Below are 13672 nucleotides of genomic sequence, written 5' to 3' on the forward strand. Positions count from 1 at the left end.
AACATTATGTCTGAGAAATTTATCCAAACATAAAAAAATTTATCATTTTTTTCATTTCTATGTAATTTTCCATTGTCTGAATATACCATGATTTATTTACCATTCTATTATTGGTAGAAATTTGGGTTGTTTGGATTTGTTACGAGTAAAGTAGGCACATTCTTTACATTTCACGAGGCAGATATAAAGCATTCATCTCTGGGTGTATATTCAGAGCTCGAATTGCTGGGTCATAGGTTATGATTGTCTGGCTTTGGTTCACGCGATAGCAAGCACATTAATTCAATTTTGTGCACATTTCCACTTAGTTGATTTCTTTCCTTTTTAATTATAATTATCTTTTTCTTGAGATTTTTGCAGTACAATTTTCACACATAAAATTCGCCCCTTTTAAATGTAAATTTTTAAGAATTTTGGCTACAACTACAGTTGTGTAAGCACCACAATCAAGATAAAGAACATTGCTATCACCCTAATTATCTTCTACTATAACATAGGAATGTTTACCTTTTTGATGCAATCATGTATGACTTATCACCTATTATTTCTCTATTTTTTTAAGCAGAACTTTCTTGTTTATTCTTTTAGGTAAACTGTAGAATTACTCTACAGAATGTCAAAATAAACACCATAGCCTGCGTCTCTAAAAAAGCAGAAGTAATAGCTCTTGAGGTGGACAATCAATTTAGGAATTCCAGGCACTTGCTTCTAGATGACATTAGACAAACCATTGCCTTCTCTGAAACCAGATTTCTCCTCTGTAGCACGATTCTCACCATGGTGCCTGTGTCAGGGATTGTATTACAAAACGGTGAAAATAACGAACACATCACGAGGGCTTGGTCTGTACCAGCTCTGAAGCCCAGAGAAGTTGGTAAGTGGCCCAAGTCCTGAGTCAGACAGGAGCCGCTATGGTGGCAGCCCCTTCCCCGCTTTGTAGAGTAGCAGGACACCCTGGCAGAGCACTGCACAGAGGCCCGAGTGAAAAATGCAGAGATGCCAGCTTTTATTATCCTCATTCATCTCCTTTATTTTCTCCATAAAGTTACATGATTGTCTTCGTTTAGGCCGTGCACATTTCTTGTTAAGGCTACTCATAAATATTTTATGCCCTTTTGTACTATGGTGAATGGAGTGTCTCTTTTTTTTTTCTATTACGTTTTCTCATTGGTTACCTTGGGAAGAATCGAGACAGAATGATGACTCGTCTGTACTGTGAGGCTAAAAGAACCTGAGATGCGCTCAGCAGGTCCGCAAGACCCCACCAAACAGCAATTTTACTTGTGGTGGTGCTCGCCTAATGTCAAGGGAAGTCAGCACACATGAAAAAGACGGCGGGCACAGGTCACATTTTAGATGCTTTCACCCTTGGTCAAAGAGGATGGAAGGAGGAAGAGAGTAGAAAGAGCTAAGATACCCCTGCGGAGTAGTATGCCAACAGCTCTAGTACCTCAGACCTCTCCCACAACAGAAAAGTATTCTCAAACTCCTTCCTCATGTGATTTTTCAAAACCATACGTGCAGCTTTAAGTGATTTAATGAGCACTTTTTAAAACATCTTCTCACCACTTGAAGAATTCTGAGGTGAGCAAATATTTCTTTCTATCAAGATGTTCTTATGTCTCACAGCTCCTGTTACTCTAATCAGGAAAAAAAGTTTTTTAAACTTCATTTCCCTTAGACAGACAAATGTTGTGTGTGTGGGGAAGGAACGTGTAGGCAAAACACTGGAATGTTTTCACTTTTGTACGGTTGATGCCTTAAAAAGGAGTGTATCAGCCCTTTCTGAGGACAGTAAGGTGGAACTGTGTCGGTAAAGCATAGCGACTCCTCTGCTGTCAGTCAGGAGGCCAACGGGGGAGGTGCTACATTTTCAAGTAGAATAATTCCAGGACGGTTAATCAAAGAACCCTCGCCACAGGCGTGGGCAGGTAGAAGGACCACAGGGATGCCGCCCCAGCCCAGGAGGGCGGCCTTAAGGGGAAGCTGAGGCCTGTGGACAAGATCATGTTAGGAAGACCCCAAAGGACAAGCACAGTCAAATCCAGAATAACAAGCCCAGTGCAGCACAGGGAAATGGCATTTCCTTAGAGGCTCTCAGTGCATTAATTAAACACAAGAAAACTAACTAATGCATTAATCAAGACTGAGGGTTTGTAAATGACAAAAAACTAAGAAGAACTGGCTTAAACAAAGAAAGAAAACGTGTTTGATCACTGCCGGGAAATTCAAGAGTGCAGCTGGCTTCATACCCTGCTGGATCCATGGGCTCAAATGTGAGGAAAAGAAGACCGATTTTATCTCCTGGGACAAAGGAGCTTGTGGGGGGGACCCTCACACCATCTCCCCATCTGCATTCGTTCCTCTCAAGAGTAGAGGGCGACCTGGCGCTGCAGGTGCATTGGTGTGGAAGGGGTGGCAGGCTCCCTGGCAGCAGAAGCTTAGTTCACCAACCCAACTTTTGAGGAAAGTCATCTAAGCGGGGAATGTGAGCAGGGCCTGGAGCTGGGCATGGGTCAGCTCTCCCAGGGCCTTGATACGGTCTGGTCAGAGGCTTTTGCCCGCCCTCCTTTCTCTCAGCAGCTTGCCTGGGGGGCAATGTCCGAGACCACTGCTGTGCCTGTTGGCTGGTTATAAATCAGCTGCGCCGGGGAGCAGAGGGCAAAGCAGTTCTTTTGGGAAACAGTCCAAAGCCGTGAGCTCCATCAGCTCCTGGAGATAAAACTACTCCCGTTGTCTAACTTCTCCATCCCTTTCCCATTTGTCCTCATTGAGATGGGAAGCAGTATGTATTTTGGAACTCTAAAAGGCCCATTAGGATACATTCTTGCTCTTTCCATTTCTCAACAATGTTCTTTGCCCTCAGCTTCATTCTCAGATTCTCTTGGGGGATAAAGAGAGCAAAAGGAAGTTGTAGATTTATATTGACCTTGAAGCTCAATTTTGCTGGGCGTGGTGGCCCACGCCGAGAACCCCAGCACTCGGGAGGCTGAGGCAGGAGGATCACTGCGAGTTCGAGGCCAGCCTGGGCCACAAAGTGAGCTCAAAGACGGTCTGAACTGCATAATGACACCGTCTCAAAAAGGAAAAAAAAAAAAAAGAAGCTCAATTTCTAGGAAAAAAAGAACAACGCTTTGCCGAGTCCTTCAAAAATCCCAGGGCCTGTTTTCATTGGTCCAGCTTGGTTACATGCCTGTCCTCAGACAGGAATAGAGTACCCTGGTTGGCCAGAGTTGGGAGGCTTCACTTTTCCAGTTGCTAGCAATGGACCGTGTCCTCGGAGCCAGGTAGGCTAAAGATGGGGAAAAAACCACACCAATGTACAGACTGAACAGCTACTGGCTTGATCTCAGTAGAAATGTTTAACAAATTGTTTTTCTCAGGCTGGGAATGTAGCTCAGTGGTGCAGCGCCTGCCAGGCAAGCGTGAGGTCCTGAGTTCGATTCCTGAAATAAAAAAAAAAATTCACTGACAAATTGTTTTTCTCTACATTAGTGCTTACCAAACCTTGATCTGCCTTACAGTGTCCTGGAAGTAATGTACACGAGACCAATTAAATCAGAGGCTCTTGCAGGGTGCAAACCAAGGGTCCAGCACCTCACAGTGCCAAGGTGTTTAATGTACACCTAAAGTTAACAAGCCTTATCCTGTGCAGAGCACTATTTTTTAGTCTGAGGGCAGTTAAAGAAGATGCTGATTTTATTTTGTGACCACCATTATCCTCTTATTTGGAGTAGGCAGGGTATGCTGAGAAGTTGAAGTAGCAGTGACACAGCTTTCGAATCATTTTGTATTTCTACATAAAAACAGATGAAACAACTATACAGAAAAGCCCATGGACAATATATGCAACCAATCTTGGTGAAAGATATGTCCATGGAATAAAAATAGATGATACCAAACCAGTGTCAAAAAGTAGATGATACCAAACCAGTGGAATAAAAATAGATGATGCCAAACTCAAATGCAGTGAAGACAAAGGGAAGTGACAGGATTTCTGAAGGATATGAGATAAAACCACCCACAAAATACAGATGATCCCATTCTTACAGAGCAGTTATGTCTTAACAAATTCATCGTAAATTGGAAATGCATTTAATATACTTGGCTTACCTAATTTCACAGCTCAGCAACATAGCATGTTATAGCATAAAGGTTGTTAACCTTGTGGTCACATAAAGAACTGGGACCACTCAGTGTCGCCAGAGAGTATCCTACCACATACACCTGTTACCAAAATTCAAATTTCAAAGTATGGTTTCTACTGAGTCGATATTGCTTTCACACCATCATCTAAAGAAGAAAAACTAAAAGAATTAACGACATCGTTTACAGTGACACCGCATACTCATGTTAATAGCAGCACAACTCATAATAGGTAAACCTGGGAAGCAGCATATACAGGGCGTCCATCAACAGATGAATCTAATGTCATAAGTATGGTGTGATTAACCCTCTACCTCTGGGATGAATCTATGTTTACTCGGACCCCAAGCTTTTCCTTGTTCTGGGGCCCTTGGCAAATCGCTGCTCTAAGCCTCATTTTCTCCATCTGTAAAACTGGTTTAATACTTGTACCCATGCTGTGATGATAATAAAATAAGATAATGAATGTAGACTATTTAGGACCCTGCCAGCAAATTGTTGGCTAATAATAGGTTGATGATAATAATCATAACTTACTGGTAGCACAGTCTCAGTGCAGTTGGCAATATTCTTGTATGAAGAAAAAAAAAGACCATTAAAAACCACTAATCTAAACAGATTTAAGTTTCATTCTTGGTAAAGTTATTTAATTATTTATAGATTTTCTTTAAATAACACTCAGCATAATGCATCACTTACCATCCATTTAGTAACTGTGTGTAAGATACACACAAATGTGTTAGTAATCAGAGAAGGTATCAGAGTCTTTCTTCTTCCTTATCTTGACTTGCATATTATGTAAGCTTCTGTGTTAAAACCAGAAAAAGAGTGTGTTGGGCGGAGGCTGTGTCCACAGCCCATCTTCTGCCTCTGAGCCCGGGTGGGACCTGGGGGAGCGTAGGAGAGCCGTCTGTGCAAGATCACAAGGTGCCAGAGGACTGCAGAAAAGCCCTGTGCCCACCTGCACACTCCACTTCCAGTTTTGCATTGTTTGTGCCCCATCCTTGGTAAACAAACCGCCCCCACCTGCGCTGTAGACCCTGGTGTCCACCTGGTCTCCCACACGTGGCCAGGAACCACTCGGTTGGAGCAGTGTCTGCCACGGTGGCTACCTCATCTGGTGAACTCCGTGTGTGTGCAGAGGTCCAGAACCTGTTTTGCGTGGTGCAGTTTTAGTGTCTGCGAGTTTTCCAGTTGTTTTTGTCTACAAGCGGTTGGTTCTGAGAATTATTTACATTTAATTAGAAGTGCTCAACTGCCTTCTACCAAGAAAAGTCAAGCAGCTTGTTTCCCACTGGCAGGCTTCTGAAGGAACAGCTTCGCAGCTTGCTGAGCCATTGGGTTAGAAGCAGGTCGCTTGCTGAGGAGCAAGGCCGCATCCTCAGTTGCCGCTTGGCTTCTGCATTGCTGGCTTCTGGCGCGGACCCTGGATTGAGGTGCTCTCCCTAACAATCAGACGACTGCCTGCTTTGCTTTCCTTCCTTTTCTCTGGATGAAACTTCTTAGCAGGCTTCACTTGCACACATCTGTGTGTGTATATTGCACGATTTGTTGAGCTTACCCAGTGAGCTTGTTCTCTGTGGGACTTCTCAGATTAGTTTACTCTTTTAATCATTGAACCTTTTCTTTGTTTACAAAGTAGTATTATTAAACATTATTCACCCTCATCTCCCTCCTAAAACAGAAAGAAATCCAACTTCCCTTGACGACACAGGGCCGTCATTGTGGTTTAGTCATTGGCCTGTGCCTGATGCACACCGGGGCTACCGAGAGGGGATCGTTCTGCCAGCACATTCAGTGACCCTCCAGTGCCACATCTTGTGTTCTGGTTTTTGCCTCTGTGTCTCTTCCTTCCCTGACCAGCTGCCCTCCTTTCCTCCACCTCTCACTTGCTGTCTCTAATCTTCCATGAACTAGGAAATCAGATAAGCCTGCTTCCTAGAACTGAGAAATCAGACAAGCTTGTGTGCTGAACTCAGTGCCTGACATAATGTTTTATGACCCAAGTGAGTAACCGTCAGGGCACACTTGGCTATGAGTTTGAATGCTTTGGAATGCAAATAACTGGAAATCTTGCCTCATGAAGGCCCCAGTAAAGACCTTTATTGCCTCTCAGTGCTGTCTGGACGTGGCACTTTCAGCTTTGTTCTAGTCCTGGGTGATTCCATGTGCTCTGTCTTCTCCTATGTTGGCTTCATTCTCCAGCTGGTGCCAGTACGGCTGCTGTGGCTCCAGAGACACTTCCAAGGAAGGACAGATAACATCAGCTTCTGCGTCACACTTTGGAAGAAGGAAGTGCTTTCCAGAAGCACCCCAACTGACCTCCCCACAGACACAACTGCCCTTTCCCGACCCAGCCACTCACCACAGGTGCAAACATGCCATAATTGGCTTGGACTCATTAGCATCCACCCTAGACCAAACTGGAATACTCGTAGGGAGATGAAGGGGAAGGTGGACACGGGAGGAAACAGCAGTGTGTGCTGAAATTGGGACTGTCTGCTTTTGATTTTTTTTTTTAATAATTTTTCTAAATTTGAATCTGTGTCCATAATTAGTTCACATTTGGAAAAGATCCCCCTTTAGGAAAAGAAGTATTGTTTTAAGGTAAAATCAACTGGTTACCAGGGACATTTAGTGAAAATTATGTGGAGTAAGTGCATAGGAGGAAATGGATGAAAAGCTTGGATTGATTCTGTGTCAGTACTGTATTAGAACACTTGAATGATTCAGGACTACACAGTTCACTACAAGGAAATGTTTGGAGGGAGGAGCTGTTGGAAGGGAAGAATGGTGGAGGTGACTGTGGCTTTTCAGGCAGCTGATGCCCTTCAAACAGCTATAATCGAGTGTATCGAGGGACAGTAAGGGCCCACAACAAATGCAAGGTGATATAAAAAAGTGTGGCAAACATTTAAATTTAAAAATTGTATTACAATAAAAAAACACATCCACATTAATCTTCCTCAAAATGCTCCTCACTTCCAACACACTTATCCCATTCTTGTCACTTTCTGAAGCCACTCTGGAAGTCCTTTTTCATGGTATGTTTAGCTGTAGGTAGTTGCCTTCATAGTCTGAACCAATTTAAAACGTTTGCCTTTCATGGTCATTTTGACTTTGAGGAAGAGCCAGAAGTCAAGAGGAGCCAGATCTGGTGAATCAGTGGCTGCAGACAGACTGTAATGTTTTTATGAGGCTGCCTTTCCATCGGATAGCACTCAGGAACAGCATTCACTGTATTTTTTATCATACCTTATAGACACTCATGAAAGAGGACTTCCAGAACTGTTTCAGAAAGTGTCAAGAATGCTGGGATAAGTGTGTTAAAATTAAGGTAGAGTATTTTTTTTTTCTTTTTTTGGTACTGGGAATCGAACTCATTACCTTAGGCTTGCCAGGTAAGCACTTATACCACTGAGCTATCTCCCCATCCCAAGGTAGAGTATTTTGAGGGGAATTTATGGTAAATTTTTTTTCAATAATAAATTTGTAAAAATCTAAACACTCACCTTATATTTTATTATCCTTGTTATTTTCTTCTTAGAGCACATTAGGAAGGATTTCACAGTCACTTCAGATTTAAGTGAGATTATAAAATCCTAGTGAGAATATAATGATCTAGGATTAGAATCAGGTAGAGTGTCCCAGTTACTGTTATAGCAGGAGTGCTACCCTCCCCAGACTTATTACACACAAATGCACTAAGTGATCACATAAAGTAATTAATGTGGGCAAGGGCTGATTCTCGTTCCAGTTTCCATTTGATCGTACTTCTGCCAGAGCCACATGCTATGCAGTAGAGCATAGTGCAAGACGTAAGGAGCTCTTGCTCACTCCTGAGAGATTCCGGTGAACAGTCACACTCCATGGTGAAATGATTCCAGAGGTAGAGTGGCCCGGGGGCCTGGGGACCTGGGATGGAAGAAAGCATCCTGCTTGTTTCACATTTTTGGACTTGGTGAATCATCAGCACATCAAGCCCTGACTGGAAATCCTTGGATGTTTCAAGTTTCACAAACTACACCAGATATTTGGCTGAAAACAATTTAGCCAAATGGAATTTCACCAAATATAATTGACCAAATATAAAATATGTAGAGTTTACTTTAAAAATTATTTTTAAAGTGATTTGTCAGAGACCAGTACAAAAATAAAACTTATATGAAATGAATAATTATAGTCATTGGGTTTTTAGCACTGGTAACTTTGGTATACAGGTATATAACATATGTATAGTATATATTGGGAGGTAGTTTTAGAGCTCTCATGTATCTTAAGTATTTTTGCTTAAATGTAATAATTGTTTCTTTTTGGTTTTTTTTTTTGTTGCTGAGGATAGAACTCAGAGCCTCACATGGGTAAGGCCAGCACATTATTTTTTTTGTTTTGCCAATTATTTATTTTCTTTGCTTCTTACTATCCTGGAATATTAGGAAACAGCATTGTATGATGACAACATAAAAAAAATTTGAAATAATCTGAATAAACAATAGAAATGAGTTGACTAAAGCAACCTAAAGAGTCATTAAAAAGGGAATCTATTGGAGTAGAATTTTAATATATTTTCTTCCAAGGTTTATTTTCTTCTTTAATTTTTTGTTAATTGTTGCTTGGTATAAAGTAATATTATGCAATATAAAAAATAGAAAATAGATATGCAAAAAGGAGATTATAAGTCACCTATTTAGTTGAAAGCTTTAAAACTTGAATTATTTCCTACAAGTATTATTAATGTACATACATACATACATACATAGATGCTCACACATGCTCATCTGACAGCTCTGAAAAATAGGATCATGCCATAATAATGTTTCAGAAGCTGCAACATAAACTACATGCTAGGCATTAACTACTAGACCTTTGGATAATTTCAGCAAATATCCTATCAGTCTCAAAAGAAATTAAGAGTTATCATAGCTACAAAATGAGATGTGGACAATATGCTTCAAGCCATACAAAAAGCTATATCTCAACCTCATGATTAATCCCAATATTTAAAAAATTTAGTCAATTTCTATTCATTCAGGATGTTAGCAGGATTCTCTTACTGGCCAGTTTTCTTTGGACTACCTTTTTTAGCTCCAATTTACTTGTTGCCAAATCACTCCTGAATGATTCATTGGAAGATTCCGGGTCGTCTTCCCAATGCCGCCCTCGCTGAAATGTCTCTCAGTCATTTCCAACCCATTTGTCCTGAGGTGTCCAGCATCTGTGTGTTCCAATTAGTGACACACTGTAGGCCATGTTCCAAGAAGGGATTTCAGGTGACTCTCACAAATATATTCCACAGAATAAAGTCAAAGATAAGGGAAGCCAGGTGAAGAATATTTAGGAATTTAGTACCCTATGTTTTCAACTTTTTAAAGTCTAAAATTAGTTAAAAGTAAAATGTTTAACAAATATATTGTAAAATATAAAAAGGATTGAAATAAATCTTTTCCTCAAGTTAAGAGAAGTCAAAGTATTCACAGAAAATGAGAAAAGGTAACAGACAGACAGGAAAGAAAGAGAGGGAGAGGGAGAGAGAGAGAGAGAGAGAGAGAGAGAGAGAGAACATGAGAATTAATACAGCACGGTGTGCTCTAGGGGCTTACAGTTACTATAGTTGAGTTATGCCAAAGTAAAAAAGAAATATGATTGTTGTAAGAATCACATTGCCATATGTGAAAATAGAAATATCCATTAAAGAAGAGAAGCAAAAGGATCTCTGCAGTTAGATCTAAGGCAATTTTTTCTGCAGTTTTCCCAACATGAAGAGAAGTGGTAGAGTGTTTAAATACTCAACAACACATTAACTCTAAATAAAGTAATATCCTGCAGAAGTATCCTAGAAGTACAACCCTGGATAGATGGATAGGGAAGGCAAAGCATCAATTTTAGTGGCTGTGTGAGGTCACGGAAGTATGCTTTAGACAATTTTCTCTTTCAATGAAAAAAAAAAGCCTAATAGAGGGGAGGAGTAAGGAATGTTTTTGGAAATATTAACCTGTATGCTTTGATGGCAGACAGTTTAAACCATTAAATGCTAGGGAAGACAAGCTGAGGTGACAGACCAAGATTTCACAGCTATTAGCCAAGGCTGAAAAAGAAAAGATTCAAGGTAGGTAAGTTTAAAAGAACAGGAGAAGGTGTTCCCCCGAGATACGGATGCAGGTGTATGGACAAACACCACTGCCTGCCTTCTTCATTTCAGTCGGTAAAAAAGGGGAGGAGAGGCCCAGACTTCTTAAGTAAGGTCAAAACGTAGCAAAAGTTGTATAGTGTGTTTGCCTCCTCTCTATCTCTCTCCTCTTCCAGCCATTCTTATACCCAAGCTGAATGAAGAGGTGGAAATTACCCCACCTCCAGCCCTAAGGTCCTGCCACCTCTCAAAGAAGGACACTTAGGGTGGGCAATCCTAGAGCCTAGGATGAGAAGCCAGCATGGCCCAGGTGGGCATACCTGAGCTCCAGCTGGGACAGAGATGAAGATCCATGGCCCTGTTTCCTGGACCCAATTCTCTTCTCAGGGCCTTCTGCTCATGATGGGGACAGGAGAGAGGGAGCCTGTCCCCATGTTAGGCTCACAGCGCTCTCCTGCCTTTCCCCAGTAGATCTGCTCCTCCCTTGGCACCGTTACCCTCTAGTATGAAGGCGCTTTGGAACCAGTCCTTAATGAGGCTGCTGGAGTGAATTCCTAGTGCTGGAGGGTTTGGAAGTGATAGGGTGTTACATAAGGGTCCAAGTCCTTGTAGCAGTACTCCGACAGCCTAGCCACCCTGGGTACAGGTCATCTAGCACAGCTCTCTGCCTCTGCCTTCCCCGCTCTTACCTTCACTCTGTTCAAGGTGCTAGGTATGCAAGACTCATCCTTATCACCATTTCTTCTCCAGCCACTGCCCCTGCCTGTTCTTAGGTCTTCCTCGTCACCACTGTCCCACCACCCCAAGCTTGGCAGAAGAACTTTCCCATCCAGGACTCGTCACTGTTTGTTTATGTACAGCCCGCTCAAAGCCTGCTGAGCTCATAGGTGGGGTTTTGGGGAGGTACTTGGGTCATGGGAGCAAGACACTTGTCAGTGGATTTGTCCACCGATGAGTTTATAGCTGAATGTGGTTTGGGAGGTGAAACCTGTTTGGAGGAGGCAGTTCCTGGAAGGCATGCCCTGGAAGGGTCTAGCTCCTTCCTCCTCCCTAGTTCTCTCTGACTGCATTCTGGCACCATGTCATCAGCTCCTTCTCCTCTGCAATGCCCCTTCTGCCATGCTCCCCTGCCTGGGAGCCAGCTATGAACTGAAACTTCTACAAACAATGACCCAAAGTAAATCTCTTTTTCCTTAAACTGCGGATATCAGGTATAATATCTCAGTGAGCAGAAAGTAACAGAGATTTTGGTACCAGAGAAATGGGGTAGTTGCTGTGATGCTACCTGATTTTGCCATTCAGAAATCTTTGAAATTGGCTTGGGGAGGAGTTTGGAAAGGTTCAGAGATGCGGGCTAGAGAAGCAGCACTAGGATGCTGTGAGCTGAGCTTCATGGGAAATTCTGGTTGGAACTCAGAAGACCAGAATGCTAACAGTCATGCAGTTGGCAAAGACCAAGCTAGGTTGGGAAGAAGGGCTGCATTGGCAGTTGGACTCCAGGATTCCCCAGGATTCAGTTCACCATGCTCAGCCATCTAGGTACTCAGAGGCCTCTGCAACCATTGGCAAGATGATAAGGAGTTCAGCTACTGCTCCCATTGATGGCAGACCTTGACATCATCCACACAGTGCTGGTTTTACATGCATGCAGAATGCAAGAGTTTTGGGGTCAGGAAGGCTTGTACTCAGATTTCAGAAGATAGCACGGGATAGCATGCAATGTGCCCCTGAGAGTGCACTGTGAGAGTGAAGCTGAAAGTGCAGTGGAGACCCCAGGATGCTGGAGAATCTAGGAACCTAGAATGTCTGAGTAAAGCCAGCCTGAGAAAGAAGTCATGAGGGTTACATAGGGTCAGAACCCCCAAGCCTTTTGAAGTTCACAGCTTGCTGCAGAATGCCCTGGGTGCTGGACAAGGAACTATAATGTTTGACACACCCAGAACTGTGCTAAACCAATCCACCAGGCATTTTTTTATTCAAGTTAACACAACAACTATCACAGGAATCATCATTCAGCCTGCATACACTTGGTCCCAGTTCTCTGAAAAGTAGTTGAGATATACATACATATACACTGGACCTGCAGTGTGTGTATCCCAAGGCCTCCTGTGCTTAGAGGCAGAGCTGCAGAAGATGCCTGGAATACAGGGTGCTACAGCTGAGTTAGGAGATGGAGCCTGTTTGGAAGCGGTCACTTGGGTGTGACCCACAAGGATACATCTCCCTCCCCAGTCCTCCCTTCCCTCTCTGCTTCCTGGTTGCCAGGACCTGAGCAGCTTTTCTCTGCCCAGACGCTTCCCCCATGCCATTTCTGCATTCGAGACTGCCAGCCATGCATGGGCTGAAGCTTCTGAAACCATGGGCCAAAATAAACCTCTCCTTCAAATCGTGGGTGTTGGGTATTTTGCCTCCGCAGTGAGGAAAGTGACTAAGATAACCCAATGGGGTTTCACACATGGGGGATTCGAGGTGCGTAGATTTGAAGCAAAAGGGCAAAGAGGAGGAAGTGGAAGGGCAGGTAATAGGGGGATGAACGTAATTTCACACTTTTAGAAAACACATCTCCTGCCACTGTGGTGAGCTTATGCAAAGTCCCCAGGTCCCAGCCACTTTGCAGCCTTCTAACATGAAAAGAGGGGTAGGACTCTCACCAGCCTGGGGACCCTCTGCTTTTGTGTCACGGGCCCCTTCCCTTCCCCCTAATCTGCACAGCATTGTTTGTAATACTCTGAAGGTGGAGTTGCTTGTGGCTTCATCATTCACTCAGTAACTACTGAGTGAGCATCTGCTGGGTCCCACGCATTGCCAGGCGCTTGTAATAGAAAGGTAGACATAAATCCCCAGAAAATGCAAATCAGAATCACCAGATATCCCCTCACAACTGTTAAGGCGGCTATTATTATTATTATTATTATTATTATTATTATTGGTACCAGGAATTGAACTCAGGACCTTGCACTTGCCAAGCAGGTGCTGTGCTGCTGAGGTATATTTCCAGCCTGACAATTATTAATAGACGTGAAAAATCAAATAAGCAATAATACAATGTAACAGGAGACAATAATGCATTGTCCCAGGGGTAGATCAACTGGACAATAAAACTCAGTAAAGAAATATCAGAACTGAACCAAATGTGGGGACAAATGGACTTAGTAGATGTTGACTGAGTGTTCTACCTAACATCATCAGAACACATTCTTCTCAGCTATACATGGGATGTACTCTAAGTTAGAACATAAGCCGGGCATGGTGGTGCACATCTGTAATCCCAGCACTCAGGAGGCTGGGGCAGGAGGATCATTGTGGGTTTGAGGCCAGTCTGGGCTACAAAGTGAGCTCAAGACCAGCCTGAACTGCATAGTGAGACCCTGTCTCAAAAAGACCAAAAAAAAAAAAAAA

General features: G+C 42.9%; 1 long non-coding RNA gene across 2 annotated transcripts in view; it reads right to left on the minus strand.

The window, feature by feature from the left end:
* Window positions 1–4787: 4787 nt before the first annotated feature.
* The window catches only part of LOC106148079, a 24909-nt gene continuing 16024 nt past the window's right edge, over window positions 4788–13672 (minus strand). The window contains exons 4-5 of one of the 2 annotated variants that reach the window (XR_001233207.1): window positions 7659–8061; window positions 4788–6386 (exon numbers count right to left, since the gene is read on the minus strand). This is a non-coding gene — a long non-coding RNA (uncharacterized LOC106148079). Of the gene's footprint in view, window positions 6387–7647; window positions 8062–13672 lie in introns of those variants that run through there. The other variant, XR_001233208.1, reaches the window with a different exon arrangement.

Source organism: Chinchilla lanigera, unplaced genomic scaffold (assembly GCF_000276665.1).
Source record: "Chinchilla lanigera isolate Chin_1 unplaced genomic scaffold, ChiLan1.0 scaffold00002, whole genome shotgun sequence".
Taxonomy (NCBI): Eukaryota; Metazoa; Chordata; class Mammalia; order Rodentia; family Chinchillidae; genus Chinchilla; species Chinchilla lanigera.